The sequence below is a fragment of the Perissodus microlepis genome, chromosome 15 (assembly GCF_051167445.1).
Source record: "Perissodus microlepis isolate ML-2025 ecotype Zambia chromosome 15, ASM5116744v1, whole genome shotgun sequence".
NCBI lineage: Eukaryota > Metazoa > Chordata > Actinopteri > Cichliformes > Cichlidae > Perissodus > Perissodus microlepis.
In genome coordinates this window covers 13,382,003-13,391,396 of record NC_140475.1, presented here as the reverse complement: position 1 = coordinate 13,391,396, position 9,394 = coordinate 13,382,003, and positions in this window count along the sequence as shown.

Sequence of the window (9,394 nt, the reverse complement as noted above, 5' to 3'; positions counted from 1 at the left end):
ACAATGACAAAAACTGTTTCTAATTTTTCCTGGTTATCATTTGTCAATTGAATCAATCATATTCATATCATTAGACTGGGCTACAAACGGCTATTAATTTGACGAAATGTACCCTGTGACATTTTCTTGCTGCACTGTGATCTATTTGTTTGAGCATTCAAATGTATTCCAATTTCAAGTAAGACTAAGAATACAATGACAGATACAGTCAGGGCCAAAAGAAAGTACACCCTCAGTCAGTTCTAAGGTTTTGCATTTCAGGATGTACCAAAAAAAATATCCAGTTCTTACCAGGTCTAAAAATTTGGTAAAGAGCAACAATACTATGCAAAACTTTGCACATGTTTTCATTACTTGTTCAAATAGTGAAAACATACACCTCTTTCTTTTCTCCAAATGTGGTAATGTGGATTATGGCCAAACATCTCCACAAACTCCAGAGGTTTTGTGGTCTTGGGTGTTTTACAGTTCCTATGAGCAGTATACAAACTGACTTTGGGGTGAATTTGCTCTTGAATGTTTTCCACTTATGAATAATTTTACTCACTACTTCAAATTTGGTGGAAATAATCTTATAACCCATCTCAGATTGACTGCATCTCTCAGATCAGTGCTGACATCTTTCCTGCTTGGCATTGAGCTAACATGCACCTGAATGCTCCAGACAAGCAAACTGCCAAAACGTCTACTTTTACAGAGGAGCTCACACTTGCTGATGATCAGTTAGTCAAATACATTTGATTAGCAGCACCTGGCTGCTACTTGGAAGCAGCAAGGATTTACTAAGTTTTTTACACACTGCTTCTGTGTGTTGGCTAATTTTCTATTTAACATGACACAATAAGCCATAATAAAACAATAAAATTATCTATCTATCTATCTATCTATCTATCTATATATATATATATATATATATATATATATATATATATATATATATATGTTTCACTTATGCATCTGGATCTTGGATAGTCTCATGTTGTTCCTAGTAAGGAGAGCACAAATATCATTTTCCTTATTCAGCATCTCAATTAAAAATAGCATCTAAAATGTACAAAACATTGTTGATCTATCTAAATATAATCAATTGTAAACTAATTTCAAAGAGCCACGGGAACAATTTAGTAACATTATGTCCCTATTAGGTTGAAATAGAGGAAGGTAAAAGGAAAAAGCAGACAAAAAGCTGTGCATCAGCTGAAAGGTCCTTCCTGCCAGATGGTCAGCTGTACTCATTTTTCTTTTACAAGGAAGCTTTTTCTTCTTAGACACAATGAAGCGTTGCCTTGCTGTACTGAAACACAGCAGAAGTGAATCAGTTAGCATAGATGGGAGTCAGATCTTTTCAAGCTGCTTGGTTTCTCTTATTTTCAGTAATCACATGTAGCTCATCAATTAGGTAGATAAAGTGATCCCCTGTTCCTGTCTCCAGTTTCAGTGATTCATGTCCAGTGGCTTTGGTTGCTATAGAAACCAAACAATGGAAAGATTTTTGACACCAGTCCAGTACGGTAAATGTGCCCGTGTTAATTTGTAGTTGATTTCTCCTTGCTTTATCAATGGTGGTCACAACGAGTGATTAGACAGACATGGCTTTTATTTACTAAGCCTGAATGCAAAGGCAACAAAAATCCTATTCACGTGTGAGCCATGAATGACCTGTTTAACATAACATAGGAGTGAGAGCCCACATAACTAACCTGATTCCATGAGCAAATCAGGTTATCCCAGATTTACACCACCACTGTCCCGGCTGTCAGGGACAGTGGTGCTGTCCCTGCTGGCTACCAAACTCAGAGTGCCCTCCGAGAGCGCCTCTGATCTAACTAACTGCATATCTAGGACAAACCACCCTCTCCTCCCCGTGTAACCTCTTGGAAGGACACCTGATGCCACATGATGGCACCTGTTTGCTGAGAATAGCTTCCACCCACTGCGTGTGTCGAAGAAAGATACACGAGAAGTCCCAGCCAGAAAGCTGTGATGTACATGAACTAATCATGTATACAATGACTGCTAAATACACTGATGGCTCACAGAGAGAATGAGAGAGAGAGACTGTGTCTCAGTACCATCTGCTCTTTGAGGCAGCGTGTTTTTTATTCAGACTGCACTCACTTGTCTGAGACATCTGACAAACTGAAAGCAGAGCACAAATATAATGCACCATGATAATTTTGGTTTTCATGGCAAGCGTACCCTAAAGGAATCTGTTTCATAGAAACTGAAAATCAAAGCATGTTTCAATTATTTGGCTATTTGTTTTCAGTTGCGCATAGTTCACAAACCACATATGTTATGTCTGCACTCACTTTTTTTCTGGCAGTGAGATTTATGATGTTGGTGATTTGGAGAAGACTTTGACAAACAGGATATTTTGAAGGAGTGGTAATAGCTTTTGTGTAATTAAATTTAATGAAAATTTCCAGAATTTTCAACGCCACCAAAACCATCAGTTATTATTTTTTTGCCAAAATAGCTCACAGGATTCCATGACAAATATCATGCTATTTGTGATAATCCTTAGATCCAGTCACAAATTTAGATTAGTGTGTTTCACACAGACAGAAATAGTTCCAAATACTGTCCATCTTTTTTTATTGATCTCTGTTTAGCTTCATTGTTGTGTGTCTACACTGTGTCATATTTGGAGTGAGTCACATCCCTGGCACAGGAAGCAAAGGAAATCAATTCCACAGCCACAATTTGTGAGGCCAACTGGAAATTTTGACAGTAGATCTGCTGACCATGTTGCTGTTGGCAAAAGTGATGGCGTTAATTTTCCAGGATCTTATTTCTTTGATAAATAAGGTCTTGTTTTTTTTTTTCTTTTAATTTCCTACATTTAGCAGCAAACTAATACAAAAGGGGGTGGAGGGGTGTAAGGCTTTTAATAATGCTTTTTCATTGTGTTGTTTTGCCTTGTTCATTTCATATGACATCACAGGCTTGCATATTAAATATCACGTTGGTTAGCTAAGCATAGTCTAGAAAGGAAAAAAAAAAATAAAAAAAAATAAGTGGAGAGAGCAAATGTCACAAAATCTACCCACAGCACTCCAAAGCTTAATTAACTGTGACTTGCAGGACTAAGAAAGTCATCTGCCAAGAACCAACCCTGCAAAACCACAATTTGTTGTTTCTATAATGAGTAAAATATTTTTCCTGATAGATGTATTCTTTTTTTTCAAAACTTAAATAAACTTTAGAAATGCCCTCACCTTCTGCTAACACAAATATATCTCATCCACAGCATGTAAACATTAAACATTTGTGATTTTAGTGGCAAAAGAGCACTTTGTTCAAGTGCTCGTGTGGACTTCTTTTAACAAAGGAAGGAAGCTGAACATCTTTGACAGGAACGCATGGTGAGGGAACATGTGGGGTTTAAAATGTTTTATAATTCCAAAAATCTGCACGATAACACACTAATTTCTTGTGTGTTGTATTATACACCCAACTGCTATGTAAAACTGTGCCTCTTAAGTGGACCGAGGAACCTTTTTTCTTGATGATATCTCATTAGCAGACTGTCAGCTTGATTCGCAGCCCCTCCACACCTCCTCCCAGCTCTCTCTTCTTCCTACACTCCACCAGCAGGCACTGACATTTGTATAATGAATGTGGTTCATTTTCAGATGGCTTCCCAATTAGGTGCGAGACACTGTGAGCTGAGCCGAAAGTTTAGTTTTATTTGTGTAAGTGCAGTGTTCCATACTAATAGAACTGTCCAGATTACGCTTAATCCCAACAAGAAAACATAAAAACATAAACAATTTGTAAACTGAGGTCATTTCCTAACAGCTCACACTACCTGCAAGAAAAATAACAAAGACCTAATAGGGCTGAAATTAACTTAGGAAACAAAAAAAAATAATGTCCATCTATTCTAAAGATTAATTTGTAGAGAACTGGGATTATAGAAGCACTTCAATATACTGAATGGCCATCTGAAAGGTCTACAGATGTGACATAATGAAAACTAAAACAATGACTTTTGTTGAAATGAAACACAAGTAGAAAAGTGAGAAAGAAAGCTGTTTAGTAATATAAGATAGACAAGTGTTAGAAGCCTGAAGCAGCAAGTGCTGATGTTTGGGTCTGGAGCTGTAACATAACGACAGTTCAGTAGTTTAGTGGGAAGTTTAGCGAGACCTGCCGGATTGATGCTTGGATTGAAAATTACCATCATGTGAAGAATAGTTGTTCATACTAACATCAAAATAGCCAGCTATAATACACTGAACTGATTGGTCACCAGTGATGTATGGATCTAACAAGTCTGTTACAGAATTCAGGGTTGCAAAACGCAAATTTAGATAATATAATATAATAATCTCAGAGCCGTTTTAAAACCTGGAACATTGTATTAAGTGTGACATGTACAGTGGAGAACAACAATTCAATACAGTGATGACAAAAATGATGAGTCTCGTGATTTTGTGTAACATATGGTGTGAAAAAAGCATGCAAAATGAGCGTAAATCAAAGATAACTAAATGATGTAATTATATTAACAGTGTGCTTTTTACTTATGGTCAGGTGTGACATGTATATTTCAGTCTTTTGTCTAAATAACAAGTTTTTGAAAATCTTACTTTTTTAGCAAGTACATATTATTGAAATTAAATTGTTACATTTTATATTACTAGAGTTTGGACTGTTATTAATACAGGAGAAGATGTGTTTATTAGCATATATTAATACACAATAGACATATTTGTAATGCATAGACATTATAGACATTCTATCTACAAAATCATACCAAAATATAACATTGTGTATTTTTTTTTCATTGACTTACTTACATATTTACTGCAAATTAGAACAAAAAATAAAGAATAAACAAACAAATAAAAAAACATAGGATCTCTTTCGAAAATGTCTTTTTAGAAACATCTTACTCCTACTTTTAATTTCTCAGAGAGCGATGACAAGATATAAATAAATATAAATATAAAAATGAAGCCACTTTTATGTTAGCTTTGCTTAGCACCATTAACTGGTAACTGTGATGTTAGTCTTTTTCAAGATAACATGTAACTTAGCAAAATGTTGTTTTTACATTTTCATTGTTGTAAGTTTTAAATAACCAAGATATAATTTCTTAGGGGTGCTCTTAGTTAGCATCTTTGGTAAAATGGCCTGTATTTTGTATCTGTATTTTGTTGCACTTTACTTAGTCCCTATGGACCCCAAAGTGCTTTACACTACATTCAGTCATCCACTCATTCATACACTGATGATGCCAAGCTACATTGTAGCCACAGCTGCCCTGGGGCACACTGACAGAGGCGAGGCTGCCGGACACTGGCGCCACCGGGCCCTCTGACCACCACCAGGTGAAGTGTCTTGCCCAAGGACACAACGACCGAGACTGTCGGAGCTGCCAACTCTTGAGCCACGATCGCCCCATCTTTTACCCTCTCCACCCCAATTCAGGTGTATGTGTTAAACTATATGAATTCATTAAGTGTGGCTTCATATTTTTATATTGTGTGTGTTGTGTGTGAATGTTTTTCCAGTCACATAAGTAAACTTGGTTATGCTATTGAGTATTCTGAGAAGGGAGCCTTCCAGTTAGGTATAAACCAAAGAAAGGCTGTTCGTGCTTGTGAATGGAGAAAGACTTGTGTTTACCTTTAGAGTCTGGGTAATGTCCTTAAATAGAGGCTGGGGGTGTAGAGATGACATGGATGTAATAAGAAAGTCTCTGCCAAGAAGAAGCCATTGGCATTTACTAAATTTATTGGATGGGCTTCTTTTTGTATCCTTAGAGAGAACAAAAGCAGAAATATAACAGATCGCACAGCTTACAGTAGAATGTTGTATAAGTGGTTGTTTATGTTCTAGTGGTTATTAATTATGCAAATATAAATAAAAGTACAAAAAAAAAGTGTGTGTGCTCTGCTCACTTTTATGACCTCTCCATTTCAGACTGTGTACAGTTTGAATTAAGTTAGTTGGATGACCAATAGTTCTGAAATGAAGTAAACTGGTTAAATGTGGTTTTAGATCTAATAATCAGAATGAAATTTGGGTTTAGCTTTAGTGAAATGGGCAGGACATCATGTGGGTTTAAGCTGGATGTCTAACACTGTGTGTGCGTGTCCACATGCAGGTATCTAAAAGTGTATTTGCTTTGTTGTTTTGCTGTATCCACTGGTGATTTAAATTAACAGCAATTTACTCTGACATCAACATATGGTATAGTTCATCCTAATGCACCGGATAAACAGAATAAACATTGTATTACTTTCTCAACGCTGTCCTTGGAGCATAGAGGAAGACTGAAGATAAGATGTTATCTATAAGATGGACAACAGAGCACATTATGTTTCCTATGCCACTGATTTGAACCGACTATGGTTCATATGTAAGTGCCTAAAAAGCAACAACAAAAAATACATATTAGTAAATGTTTATGCTCTGATGCATATCAACCAATCTTCTTTGGCTCTCTGGAATCAATCTCTTAATGTTAATTGCTCGAGGATAAACTATTGCATTTAAATACTGTTAGTTATATAGGAAACAACAATAGCAGTAATTGTAAATCAATAACACTCCACATGCTATCTGCCTGGGGAAAAATAGGCTGTGAGCTATGATTTTAGAGCGTCCACTCTCCTCTGTAAATTATTCATAAACAAAATATGTCTACAAGCAAACTGTCAAACTGACACCAAATACTGCAGTTGATACAAACCTCTAAAACCTTTGTGCCTTTAACAGTTACACTGTTACTTTGCAGGCACAGAGAATGCTAGATGTTTCAAAAAAGGAAACAAAAAACTGTCAAGTTGGCAGATGTAGTTATATACAGATATGATTAGCCCCCGACACATAACTCTGTGAAGAGGGAGACAGCCTTCATCTTTGGTTGTTACAGCTAACAGGAGCTTGTTAATACCATCTCTTCACTTTGATACTGAGTTATCATCCAAGGTCAGAATAAAAGTACTTTGGGGGTTCTATATCAGTGAACAGCACTTGAATATGCATATGTTGATATGCATCTCATATCCTCTGTGTCATGATTACTGTGAGATGGACATTAGAGCCCTCATTGTCATTTTCCGTTCCGGATTACTGTGTGCAATATGTATATGTATATATGCTTAATTTGTATGTGTGAAAATATAGTGTGCAAATCTTAGGCTGAAACGCTGGAACCATGAAATAATTGTCAGAAAATTCCAATTTCTTGAAACTAGAATTTATGTGTGTTTATTGAGCCTTATAACCAATTAAAATAAAGAAGGCAAATATAATTTGCATATATAAACAACAATTTGTATAATTCTTGCAACATTCTGCATTTTTGTGCAATTTATTGCTCACAGCCAGTTTATCTTAAACAAAAACATTTGCATGGGTTAGGTTTAAATGGTCTCAAAACCTCATGTAATGAATTTGATACACTTAGCATTAGAGGGTTGATTTTGGAGCCTTGCATGAGATTTTCATTCTGTTTTTTTTTTTTTTTTCACACCATGTCTCCTGATTACACTTAACTCCATTTCTTTCAGTGAGACTCATGTGATTACAGGATTCCTAAAACAGGATAACAAGCTTTCAGGCTTTAGGTGTGTTTGCCCTGTGTGTTTTCCAGGCCCCTTGGTGAATACATCACATCACTGATGTGCCTCAGATGGATACATGAACTGGAAAACCCAGTCAACTTGCACATAATTTGGCCTCTAGAGTGGTCATAAAAAAAGGGAGATCCCTTGAGTGAACATGTGGTCAAGCTCATTAAACACAGCACAAATACTTCTGTAAACATTGCAACAAAAATTACTCTATACCTGGCAGAAAATAAAAATTCATTTAATTTGGTACAATTAAGATGATCTTAGATCTAGATTTAGGACGAATGATAAAAAAGCTTAATGTATGCATAACATTTAGCTTCCTCTACAACAACGTTAATGTCTGGCCTATTGAGAAAAAAAAGCAGCAGTTACCAAGGAGAGAATCCAGTCGTTCATTCTATAAATAATCTCAGACCTCAGCAAGTGCACAGGCCTCTTTTCCTTCTCTGTTGTGTCTCAGAAGGAGCTGGTTTGTCAGGTAATGAATAAGGCTTGTGTGATCGCTATCCAAGTAACGAGGGGCCGTTCATGCCCAAACTAACCACGGGCTCACTGTTTAGTTGTGTTTTGCCAAGCATCGGGAAGTCTGTCTGCAGGCTAATTTATCTGACTCTGGGATGCAGTTTAAAAAGAGAAAAACAGATACATACCTTATACAGCTACTTCTCGGGTAGACAGATGACCTAAAGATAGGGTTGATGTGTTGTTAGTTTAAAAATTTGACTATCACTATATTAAATTAGAGCAAAGCAATAATTTTTAGAGCAACCATGTGATTTAGGCCACATGTCCCAATATAGAAAGGAGGCCTAGAAAAGCTACACTCAGAGGTTCTGTGAAAGAATGACCCTCCTGAAAATGCAAATTTAAAGCAGATCCTTCTCAAAGCCTGAGCAAACACTTGTCTTAGGTAGTTCATCCCATAAGAAACAAAAATTAAACAGTGATTGTTTCTGTGAAGATGAAAGATTGCACCCTCTACTTGCGCTAACACAGATTTGAAGGTTTTTTTTGAGCAGCAGCCAAAAGTATAATTCATTAGACAGACCCTCTATAATGAGCCAACATAGACAAAGCACCCAATTTCCACTGTGTCCTCTTTCCCCTGGGAGCTGTGATCATAATGACAGTGCTGTTTGTTGCCTGGTTTCATGCTGAATCATGATCGCACAGCCACAGGCCCTCGTTCTTTCTTTTCTCACCTCTCTCCCATCGCTTTCTGGAACATTGATTATTTTTGCAGCTTGTGTCACTTGCATGAGCAGTGTGATCTGTTTTATCTATTCATTTCATCAGCCTGTTACGAAGACAGCACAAGTTGACGAAGCTACTTTGTTGTTTTATTTTTCAGTGCCTTATGAGGGGACTTAGTTTGAAACCCTGATGCAGAGATAGTGAAGCTTGATGGTAAAAAGCAAGGCAGCCTATTTGCTGTAACCCTGTTAGACCCTAACCCTAAACCTAACCAGTGTTCTATCAGAATATGTAACGGAAAAAATAATAGTCGGTCTCCAAAGAGGCAATTACAGAACAAGAAAGTAATCAATCAAACTGATTGTTGAACATCATAACAAACCGGAGTATACCCCCATGTGTGCCGTTGAAGAATAAACAGATAATCTCTTCTACCCATTTGCTTTATGTTTCCAACATCGATGCGTGTGCTCCCCATTAGGCCTCTACACTGGCATGTATTCCACCCATTTGGCTCCAGCTGATGGAGCACTCAACAATCACTTCAGTGTCGAGTGGGCCTCTCAAGTATATTAGGTTATAATTTTTTCATGTACACTTGC